The 11,812-nt window shown below is 40.3% G+C and overlaps 1 pseudogene; it reads right to left on the bottom strand.

Annotated features, from left to right (window-relative positions):
* Positions 1 to 2,575: 2,575 nt before the first annotated feature.
* Positions 2,576 to 11,812, bottom strand: part of LOC137156643 (branched-chain-amino-acid aminotransferase, cytosolic-like) — a 35,055-nt pseudogene continuing 25,818 nt past the window's right edge.

Genomic DNA, 11,812 nt, shown 5'->3' with positions numbered 1-11,812 from the left:
CTCTGTCTCAGCTCTTCCTAGGGCTCCAGTGAGGCCTTCAAGACTTTTTTAATGTTTAAAAACCTTTCTTGAGTGTTACAACATATCACTTTTGAGTAGCGAGGGGGGAGAGGGGAGAGGGGAGGGAAAGGGGGAATCATAATGGTATCTCCCCAAAAGAGTGATAGCATATCTTTCCCAAATTGATATTATTCACTAACTTTTATTCCTGTTATTTGTTCTCTCCCCAAACAGTAGCCTTAAGTAGTGGACATATTGCAAGGAACAACAGAGTACAACATAGTCAAATTGCAGCTCACCAGGTACATGCACATGTGCAAACACTCACTGATAGATCAAGCACTGTTGGAGGCATTAGCTGATTTTTAATAAAGAGCTTGATTCTACATTCCCCTTTTGGTTTAAGTGGAAGTCTTGCCTAAATGCTACAGGACTGAATAACAGATTTGGCTTGTGTTTCCACCATCATAAAATATTTGTAACATTATATTTGTTGCAGTTGCTACATCACGCATTAGAATGTAAAAAATGAAGCACTATTTCATTCAGAATTATAAAAATTCTAATAGCAGGCTAGCATTAATCCCATGCTACATTGCTAGAAAGAACGGAATCATATAAATTATAAATGGAATAAATCTATATTACGTCATCCACTCCATTCCCCTGTCAATGCAGACTTTTCCTTTACATTATATTCTCTGTCTAGTGCTTTATCCAGTTTAGTTTTAAATGACTGAAATGAAAGTTCTCTAACCAATCCCTTTGGTGGTCTACAAAAGTGTCAAATAGATAATACTGTTAGGAATTTTTCTCCTATTCTGTTTATATTTATTAGTAAATAAATATTCAGTCTAAATTTCTTTGCTCAGTTTCATCCTATTATTCTGAAACAATTGCTCTCCTTCTTTTCTAGGTGTTTGTACCCTCTCAGTACTTATAGATACTTCAACTTGCTCTTCCATAACTGGACTGGTTTTGCCAGAATAATAGCAGTAAAAGCAAAGAATTGAAAAACCCAATAGGTTTGGTTCTCAGAGCATGAATCTTTATTTTCAATTCAGTTCCAGTGAGTTCACATGAGCTGAGTTTTGCTTTGAGTTTTGGGTTCTTTCATACTCAAAATTTCACAGTGAAACTCAACCAGAAGTGATGAGTTTTGTCTGGTTTCCAGTAGAAACTAAATATTAGCCCAAGTTCACTTGAATTTCAGCACTGGCTCACTGAAGGAATTACAAACTTCAATCAAAACAGTTTTGAGGTTTGTAATAATTCTCAGAGCAATGACTATAAGAGCTTTGACTACAATCTTCTATCAGATGAAACCAGATGCAATCAGCTTCTGACTGAAGAAACTCTATGGAAAATGAAGCCTGGTAGGTGATGTTAGACTAAGGTATTGTATCTTAGTGGCTGGATTTTGGTTCTGTGAAGGTTTTTGCTGAATTCCCCCCACCTCCTATGATCAAAACAATTCTTTTTTCACACAATTGAACAAGAAAAGCATTGTTTGGGTGGAAAGGTCATATAGTGTGGAATTTTCATGAGACTGAAAAAAATGACCAAGGGAATACATTCAAGGAATTTATTTCTTGAAAGAGTTCAGTTTAGCATGTAAACTATGAAGGGACATATTTTTAAAAAAGATCATGGCTATATTTTCAAATATACCCACAGTGGGGTCAGATTTCCAAAAGAGCTCTGCTCCCATCTAGTCACATAAATTAGGACTAAATTTTCACCACCCAGCTTCTCTCATTTGACACTTATGGTCAGGTTTGTGAAGGTGCACAACACCCAAATTGCTGAGCTCTTTTGAAAATCTTGCCTCTTATTTTGGTGTGTAAGGGTGAGCTGCTCTATCCTGAAAATATGGTCCCATTTGTAGGTGATGTGCTCTTAAAAATCTGGGCCAAAAGCATATGATAATATTTAAAAGACCTGACTGCTCTCAGCAAAACTATGAATTACACCTGCAGGCTAAGAGTATTTTTGTCGTCTTGTTATCCAAAACCCTTTTTTAGTTGCTGCCAAAAACAAAAAAAAGGGTGTAATTTCAGACATATGTGCTCTGCAACTGAGAGATGTGAGAGAATGAAAAATTGGAAACAACAGATGGAATATACTTTGAATGCAAAGAAAAATATTTACTTAGGGATATTTACTGTAATATTGAGATCTCTTCTCATCCCTTCACTTCCACTATAGTAGGGTTTTTAGTTGTTCCTTGAGGCCAGCCTAGATAAATGATAGGGAAAAACCTACAGGTTTGGCTGCATTGTTATTATTATTTATGATTGTATTTATTCTTTTGATTTTGATTTTATATACAATTCAGTTATTTACATTTTATGGGAAAAATATTCAAAAATGGAAGGCAGAAGTCAATGTGCTATAAATACAAATGCACTTAGATTGTGTGTGACATTACCACAACTGCACACACAAATTTAGGTCCCAATCCCTCAGGCAGTTAGATTTGTGAGCTAATTTATGCATGTGAGTAATCCCATTAAGTTCAATGGGTCTACTTACATGAGTAAAGAGTGGATTGGAGCCTTATTTAGATGCCTAACTACTCATTTAGATGTTCATTTGATTGATTTATATGCACTTTACAGTAGTTAGATGGTGGAGTTGCCAGTTACTCTTCTTCATCTTTGTTTTCCCAGTACAGGAAAAGATTAATTGTTCTGACTTCAGTGATTTGATGATCCTCTCCATACTGCCATAGAACCTGCTGACACCCTAATTCCAGAGCTTCACACTGGGCATAAATGGAAGAACCATAATTACCTCCCAGTTTGCAATCCCCTGTTCATTCTTTCCAGGCTCTTACATATTTGGGATCTTCCCATAAGGTTATTGGATCAAAGCTTCCACTTGCAAAGTATGGGCTCACAGGACTCAATATAACGTACAGCAGGGCTCTGGTTGGCTTCTTGACTCCAAGAGAAGACTCTGTTCCAATTAAACTAGGGTGGATATACAAGATTACACATGTTGAGTGTGGGACCCACTCCTTTTTTGCTTCCAAAAGTTTCCAGATTCACTCTAGAAGCTCCTCCGTATCAAAACATGGCACTGTTGCTCACACTGCTGCCCACAGCATCCTGTCCATGTTGAGCGTTGGGAGGAACAGACAGATTTTACCATCCACTCCTCGATAGGCCTTCATCCCTTCAAACAGGTCCACAGCTTAGTGGAGAGATGATGAAAGGTTCTCAAGAGACCTAATATGAGGTTTTTCCTATCCTGAAGCCAAAGACAGTTTGATTGTCAGCACGTTATCTGTGAAAACCGTTCTGAATACCAAACCACTGGGGTCTGTTTTTTCCTTCAAAGTGGTAGCTGGGTTAATAATTAAGTCTGCAGCCTTGAAAGATTCAGTGACTTGCTATGTGGCTTCCCGGGTACATCTTCCAGTTATGCATTCATTTTGACAGCCCAGATGAGGCAGGAAGAGCTTTCTCTATGGCCCATCTCCCTTCAGTCAGTGATCAAGATGAAGTGCCTACAGAATATCTCCCCAATGCAATGCCTGTCTGCTGGGACTGGAGCTGCTGAGACATGTTGCCGCAGAGGTCAGATTGGTACAGATACTCTCCCTGCTGCTGCTTGAGGGTTCCAATTGCATCAACAGCAGGCAACACCACTTTCCCTTGGTTGCAGCTAGGGGGAGCAGCAACCAGAGCCCTGGGACATCACCAAACACTTGCCTCAGCCAAATCTCCCTTCCCAAGGGAGCAGCATCCCCACAATCTATAGGCAACTATCCAGTATGAAAGTGGAGTATCATCTGAGTTTAACATTCATACCGCCATGAAGTAAGGCTGCATCATCGTGCTTACCAGCTTTGGCATCTTTTTCTCTATTCTGCTTAAGTACACTTTTGGAACCAATCAGTCTGGCATACTAATTGAATCCAGGATGGATGGCAGCTTGTTCAACATCAGACAACTTCAGAACAAAAGGCATGTCACTCATCTCACTATTTGGGATCTGCTCGTCGCAGATGATACTGCTTCATCTCTAATGCACATGATGAATTGCAGATCATGGTGAATAAGTTGAATATAGGCTGGCAGGTCCATGCGTATTAATGACATATCCATATCCTTTCCAGATGGTTTGCTCATCTCACCTTTGTTTTTTCCGGCCCTTTTTGTGGATTTTGTGGTGTACCCATGAAGTTTACTTGGAGCATAAACTGAGGCAGCTCCCCACTCTTGATGCCTCCTGACTTATCTAGGATATAGGTTATAACCATATACCTCTTATCCTTTAACTCATCATCACTGTTTATCTGGGCCAAAGGTCCTGAACATATGCATGCTAACTGCCTAAGCTTTCATACAGGAGGTGGCCTGTAAGGTACCTTGCATTACAGCTATAATATGTTAGCATGAATCTATGACTCTAGTATTATAAAACAACAATACTTAAATCTATAAGCAAGCAAGCAGTCTAGTCCTATAAGCTACACTGTTTCCTCTTTCCCAGTCCCGGAAGGATGAGCTTAAGATCCCACTATCATTGTTGCTATCACAGATCTGCGAGCTGAATGAAGATTTTGCTGATGCCCCTTTTCCAGGCCTGGAATAGGGGGGCATGAGGATCCTGATGCTCCTGGGGTGGGGAAAGGATGGGAATGTGGAAAAGATGTGCACTGCCTTCCACCACCCTGGACTTCTTAAAGGGAAGGGAATGATGTTAAAAATGAAATGCTGGAGAGCTTTGAGGGAGAGGGATGTTAGAGTTAAATGTTCGGACCCTTTCAGCTTCATATATGAATAGCTATGCAAATGTGAACACCTTTATACAAATGTGCAGTCTACTAGTTTTTGATCTGAGGATGTTAGGATCATGGAGCAGAACAGGTGAACTGACTGCAGTTCATCCTGTCATGAGCTGTCATCAACCCCACTCTATGGTTCAGTAGTAGCACTGGATTAAACAAACAAAAGCAGACAGAACTAAGTTTTTGCATTATTTTTTTTCATTTCATTTCAAATATAGAAAGATTACCAAAAAAGTTGTAATTGTCTAAGCAGCAAGTTCAATCCGATTTAATTTTATATGGCATCAGCCCTGTACTACAGTTGTGCTAAATTTCTACATATACATTCACCTGGCAGTAAGTCTATTTGAACCATCCATTAATGCCTCAACTTGCTGCATAAATGGAGCATCATTAAATTACAGGATCAGGGCCGTTAATTGCTATTGCTACCATTATTCTGCTGTCTCTCTTTCAACTTAATGGTGTCTTCTGTCAAACTTTCTAAGTGGTGGATAGAATGACTAGGTTAATTTATCTCTCTACCTTTTACCATGTGCATTTACAACTTTCAAACCAGTTGTGCTTTAGAATGTGGTGTGATATAGTAAGTGAAAGCCATTCTGTATATTGCACCAGTTATTGCTTTTTGGGCTATTATCCAGAAGGATTATTAAAACATTGTTCCCGAGAGTTACTGTAGGAGAAAATCTAGGTCCTTTTTTTCCATTACGCTAATTTGCATGAGAAACAGGGGAGTGGCAGACAGTAGGCATCCAGTTTCAGGCTGAATTTAGGTAGCATCCGGTACCTATTTAGCATTCCTGTTATCGCAATATTTGATTTGTGATATTAGAAAATGGATTGGTCTGTATTACTGTGTCCCTGAAATGAAATGATAGAATGACAGAAATGTCTGACAGAAGAATCTGACAGAAAAGTGTGGTATATCCACAAGATTACATGCTAGCCAACCTCGCTGACACAAAAAGAAAGGTAGCTATATTTTACTCACATTTATTGTACCCTTTAGGTTTAAAACTAGCAAGCACTTTTATTTTCTTGAGCACTTTACATTTATGAATTCTAATTTAGTTCTTCTTTCCTATGAACTGTTATATAGTCAAGTTCTCTGAGAATTGGCACTCAGCATTTAAACTCTATCAAGTGATTTTTATTTGGAATATTCATCGTCCATAAAAAGGCACACTTCTTATTTAGTGATTTACTCAGTCTTGTAATAAAGTTCAGTATTGCCATTTATTTAAAAAAAAATGTCTGAGGTTATTGTTTCTTCATACGTTGCAGTTGTCATTATAATTAAGGTCATTACTTATATGGTCATCATGCTCTTCTCTCACTGATTCTGCATTCTAAAGCTATATTCCACCATAAACGAATGGTTCATACAGAGATTGAAAGGCCACAAAGGACCAGTATGATCATTTAGTCTGATCCGCTGCATAACACAGGCCATAGAACTTCCCTGAAATAACTCCTGTCTGAACTAGAACATATATTTTAGAAAGGCATCCAGGAATATGTATAATAAAGATGTATAACTCATATTTCTTCAAGTGGCCTCTGCACATCCCTGTTCTTTGGATACATTGACAGTGCAGCTTGAACTGGTAGAATCTTCCAGTATTAGTGTCAGTTGCAATGCTGTCATGCCCTTGGTCTTCTCTCTTTGCAGTTCTGAACATTCAGAGAAGGAAGCTCCAAAAGGAGGCATTCATTTTCTTCCTACCAGGGTAGCAGGTAGACCAGGTCCTTGGACCCTGATTTGTCAGAATGGATCATCTCTAGTGCTTCTGCCTTTTTACTGTAGTGAATCCTTTTTTTAGGGCTTTTTTTTTTAACTAAGGATCTTAGTGACCTAGCACAGGTACTTGGTTCTGCTGTGTGGGAACAGAAGACAAAGAAACTCAGCCTCTCATCCTACTGTTTTTCCTGCTTTGGATACCCATATGCATTGTTTGGCCTGCTTGCGGGAAAGTCATTTGCCTTTTATTGCTCCATATGCAGCACCTTCCTCCACAGGGCCAGAAAGATGCATCAGAATCGCCTCCTATCTATGTGATTGCCAGAAGCATTAGCAGCTCCATAACACAAGGACCAAAAGTGTTAGGCGACAAGCCTCAGCTACAACCCCTGAGGGGGTTAGAAACCTGGCAAAGTCCTTGAGCGGGGGCAAAACTAAGGTATCAGTCCCTCTAAATCTGCAAAGATGAGATCTGACAGCCTGATAATCACCTGGCCTCACAGGTCTCTGCCTCAGCTGAAAGAGCCAATCCTAGAGACCGTACTTCTCAGAATCTAGTACTTCCTGTTCCACACACTGACGTGCAAATGTGTACTCATAGGGTTCTGGCCATGGAAGTCAGAGCCATAACAAAGGATGCTATTAAGAGCCAACACTGTATTATGGATCCACCCTTTGCCCTAGATCTGAGGCTATTGGTTGCATAACTGAAAAGGCTCCTGATGCTTCCTCAGAGTTATTTATTCCTACTGCATGCACAGTACCATGGAGGTTCAGGTTCATCTCATTGAGCCCTTGGAATGCCCTCATTCAGATCTTCATTTGGATCAAGGGGTCCCTCATGGACTACTGTGTATATTATCCTCAGTGCTTAAAGATAAAGGAAAGAAGCTTAAGGTGGTAGCAAAGAATAAACTTTAAAACTTTAAAAGGCTAAATCCTTTAAAAAGCTAAATCCTTTCCTTAACTATGCAAACCTTGCTGGAGACCCTCTCCCCTAGAAACTTTACTGGTTCCCCAAGGAAACATGTCTCACATCCTTCAGCTTTTCACTTAACCAAGTCATTGTTGTCACCCTTGGAAAATGCCTCAGATTGAACTCCAAGCTGCACCGTCAATGCATACAAAGAACAGGGAATTGGATCATAACAGGCTTGATGTATTTCCATGTTTTTCCCCTCTCAGGGAAGCAGGGAACCTAAAGAACATTATTGAGACTCATTTTTCCAACTTTTTAGATTGTAAGACTACCCTCTCTCATGCACGGATTATGATAGGGAATTCTCTACTCAGACTTTATGGCCAGAACGGACTATCATAGTCATCTACTCTGACCTCCTATACATTGCAGGCCACAGAACGTCACCCACCTACTTCTGTGATAGTCCCATAATCTCTAACTGAGTGACTGAAATCCTCAAATCATAATTTAAAGACTCCAAGTTACAGAGAATCCACTATTTACTCTAGTTTAAACCTTCAACTGACCCGTGCACCGTGCTGCAAAGAAAGGCAAAAAATGCACAGAGTTTCTGCCAATCTGATCTGGAGGAAAATTCCTTCCTGACACCAAATATGGCAGTCAGCTGGACCCTGAGCATGTGGGCAAGACCCAACATCCAGACACATGGGAAAGAATTCTCTGTAGTAACTTAGAGCCCGCCCTATCTAGTGTACCATCACCAGCCATTGGGGATATTTGCTACTAGCAGTCACATATTGGCTACATGCCATTGTGGGCAGTCTCATCATAACTTCCCCTCCATAAACTTATCAAACTCAGTCTTGAAGCCATCTAGGTATTTTGCCCACACTGCTCCCCTTGGAAAGCTGTTCTGATGATAAGAAATCTTCATCTAATTTCAAACCTAAACTTGTTGATGGCCAGTTTATATCCATTTGTCCTTGTATCAGTATTGGCAGTTAACTTAAATAACTCTTCTCCCTCCCTGTTATTTATCCCTCTGATGTATTTAGAGAGACCAATCATATCTGCCCTCAGACTTCATTTCATAGAATCATAGAGTTGGAAGGGACCTCAGGAGGTTATCTAGTCCAACCCGCTGCTCAAAGCAGGACTAACCTCAGCTAAATAATCCTAGCGAGGGTTTTGTCAAGCCTCAGCTTAAAAACCTCTAAAGATGGAGATTCCACCACCTCCCTAGGTAACTCATTCCAGTGCTTCACCATCCTCCTAGTGAAAAACTTTTTCCTAATGTCCAGCCTAGACCTCCCCCCCTGCAACTTGAGACCGTTGCTCCTTGTTCTGTCATCTGCCACCACTGAGAACAGCTTAGCTCCATCCTTCCTGAAACCCCCTTTCAGGTAGTTAAAGGCTGCTATCAAATCCCCCTCATTCTTCTCTTCTGCAGGCTAAACAAGCCTAGTTCCCTCAGTCTCTCCTCATACGTCTTGTGCTCCAGCCCCCTAATCATTTTTGTTGCCCTCCGCTGGACTCTCTCCAACTTCTCCACATCTTTTTTGTAGTGGGGGGCCCAAAACTGGACACAATACTCCAAATGCGGCCTCACCAATGCCGAATAGAGGGGAATAATCACTTCCCGTGATCTGCTGGCAATGCTCCTACTAATGCAGCCCAATATGCTATTAGCCTTCTTGGCAACTAGGGCACACTGCTGGCTCATATCCAGTTTCTTATCCACTGTTACCCTCAGGTCCTTTTCTGCAGAACTGCTGCCTAGCTCGTCGGTCCCCAGTCTGTAGCTGTGTATGGGATTCTTCCGTCCTAAGTGCAGGACTCTGCACTTGTCCTTGTTGAACCTCATCAGATTTCTTTTGGCCCAGTCCTCCAGTTTGTTTAGGTCCTTCGGTATCCTATCCCTACCTTCCAGGGTATCTACCACTCTTGAATCTCCTCTCATAAGGCAGGTTTTCCATTCCTCAGATCATCCTAGTAGCCCTTCTCTGCACCTGTTCCAGCTGAAATTCATCTCTCTTAAACATGGGAAACCAGAATTGCACACAGTATTCCAGCTGAGGTCTCATCAGTGCCTTGTATAATGGTACAAACACCTCCCTATCTCTACTGGAAATACCTCGTCCAATGCATCCTAGGCCTGCATTAGTTTTTCACAGCTACATCACATTGGCGGCTCATAGTCATCCTGTGATCAACCAATACGCCCAGGTCCTTCTCTTCCTCTGTCACTTCCAACTGGTGCATCCCTAACTTACAGCAGAAATTCTTTTTATTAGTCCCTAAATGCATGACCTTGCACTTTCCACTATTAAATTTCATACTATTTCTATTACTCCAGTTTTTAAGGTCCTTCAGATCTTCTTGTATGATATTCCACTCCTTCTCCATATTGGCAATACCTCCCAACTTCGTGCCATCTACAAATTTTATTGTGCCAAGGTCATTGTTGAAAATGTTAAATGAGGTTGGTTCAAAGACTGATCCCTCAGTAACTCCACTATTAACCTCCCTCCAACCTGACAGTTCACCTTTCAGTATGACCCATTGTAGTCTCCGCTTTAACCAGTTCCTTACCCACATTTCAGTTCTCACATTAATCCCCACCTTTTCTAATTTAACTAATAATTTCCTATGTGGAACCGTATCAAATGCCTTAATGAAAATCAGGTAATTAGATCTACTGCATTTTCTTTGTCTAAAAATCATTATTTTCTCAAAGAAAGATCAGGTTGGTCTGGCATGATCTATCTTTCATAAAACCATACTGTATTTATCCCATTTACCTCTGTGTCCTTAACTACTTTCTCTTTCAAAATTCATTCCAAGACCTTGCATACAACTCTGGTCAAACTAACAGGCCTGTAATTTCCCAGATAACTTTTCCCCCTTTCTTAAAAATAGGTATTATGTCAGCAATTCTCCAGTCCTAGGGTAAAACCCCTGAGTTTATGGATTCATTCAAAATCCTTGCTATTGGGCTTGGAATTTCATGGGCCAGTTTCTTTAATATACTTGAATGCAGATTATCCTGGCCTCCCAAATTGGTCCCATTGAGCTATTTGAGTTTGACTGAAAAAGATTTAGGTGTTGGGTCATGACTACTTTATCTTTATATTCCACCCCATCCTCAGTGATCCCACTTCTTCTTTCCTTGTTTGCTTTTTATTTATATGGCTATAGAACTTTTTACTATTGGTTTTAATTTCCTTTGCAAGGTCCAACTCTGAGTTTCTTTTGGCAGTTCTCACTTTTTCCCTATTTTGTGACCTCTAGGAGGTAGTTTTCCTTGCTGGTCTCTCCCATCTTCCATTTATTGTGGGCTTTCTGCTTTCTCTTAATAACCTGTTTGAGATGCTTGCTCATCCAGCCTGGTCTGCAACACTTCCCTACAAATCTTTTCCCCTGGCTTCAGATGCAGGCTTCAAATAGTTTCTGCAACTTAGACTAAAAATAATTCCAATCCTCCCCCACATTCAGATCCTTCAGTCCAGTCCATTTCCCTAATGCCCTTGATTTTTTTAAATTTATCCTTTTGAAATCAGACCTATTTTTGATTCATTTCTATTTAGTTTAAACTAAATTAGCTTCAGATCACTTGAACCAACGCTGTCCACTACAACCAGTTCTTCTTTGAGGTCCTCACTACTCAGCAATCCCAAATCTAAACTGGCATCACCTCTTGTTGTTTGGTGGGACTATTGGTGAAGAAATCTGTTGGCTATTAGATCTAGGAAATCTGGGCCTTACTATTATTACTAGCACTTGTCCTGCAGTCTATTACTGGGAAATTAAAACATCCATAATCACACAATTCCCAGTAGTATTTATTTCATTACAAGCATTAAAGAGACCTCTAGCTATATCCAAAATGGATCCTGGGGGTCTGTACCATACCCCAAGCACTATCCCAGGGAAGCCTCTGGTAGCTTTCTTCCCAAAGTCATTTTGACCCAAACAGATTCTGTTTTATCCATTCCATCACTTCTAATCTTTTTACATTCTACCTCATCATTGATATACAATGCTACTCCACCACCTTTACCTTTATTTTTGTCCTTCCTGAACAGCACATACCCTGCAACACCTGTACTCCAGTCATACTACTATTCCACCATGTTTCTGTTATGCCTGTAATATTCCTGTAATTCCTATAAATATTCCTGGTTTCATTTCCTGTACCAATAGTTCTAGTTCCTCCATTTTATTACCCAGGCTCCTTGCGTTGGTGTACAAACATTAGTCTAATTCCAGATCTCAGTCCTTATCTTCAAGTCACTCACTAGCTTGGGGTGTGGATATTTTAAAAATCACCTAAAGTTCTGAGATG

The sequence above is a fragment of the Emydura macquarii genome, unplaced genomic scaffold, assembly GCF_026122565.2.
Source record: "Emydura macquarii macquarii isolate MOO-44397 ecotype Brisbane River unplaced genomic scaffold, CSIRO-AGI_Emac_v2 contig_1477, whole genome shotgun sequence".
NCBI classification, from domain to species: Eukaryota; Metazoa; Chordata; order Testudines; family Chelidae; genus Emydura; species Emydura macquarii.
The sequence above is the reverse complement of the archived record's forward strand: the minus strand, read 5'-3'. Positions and strand labels throughout refer to the sequence as shown.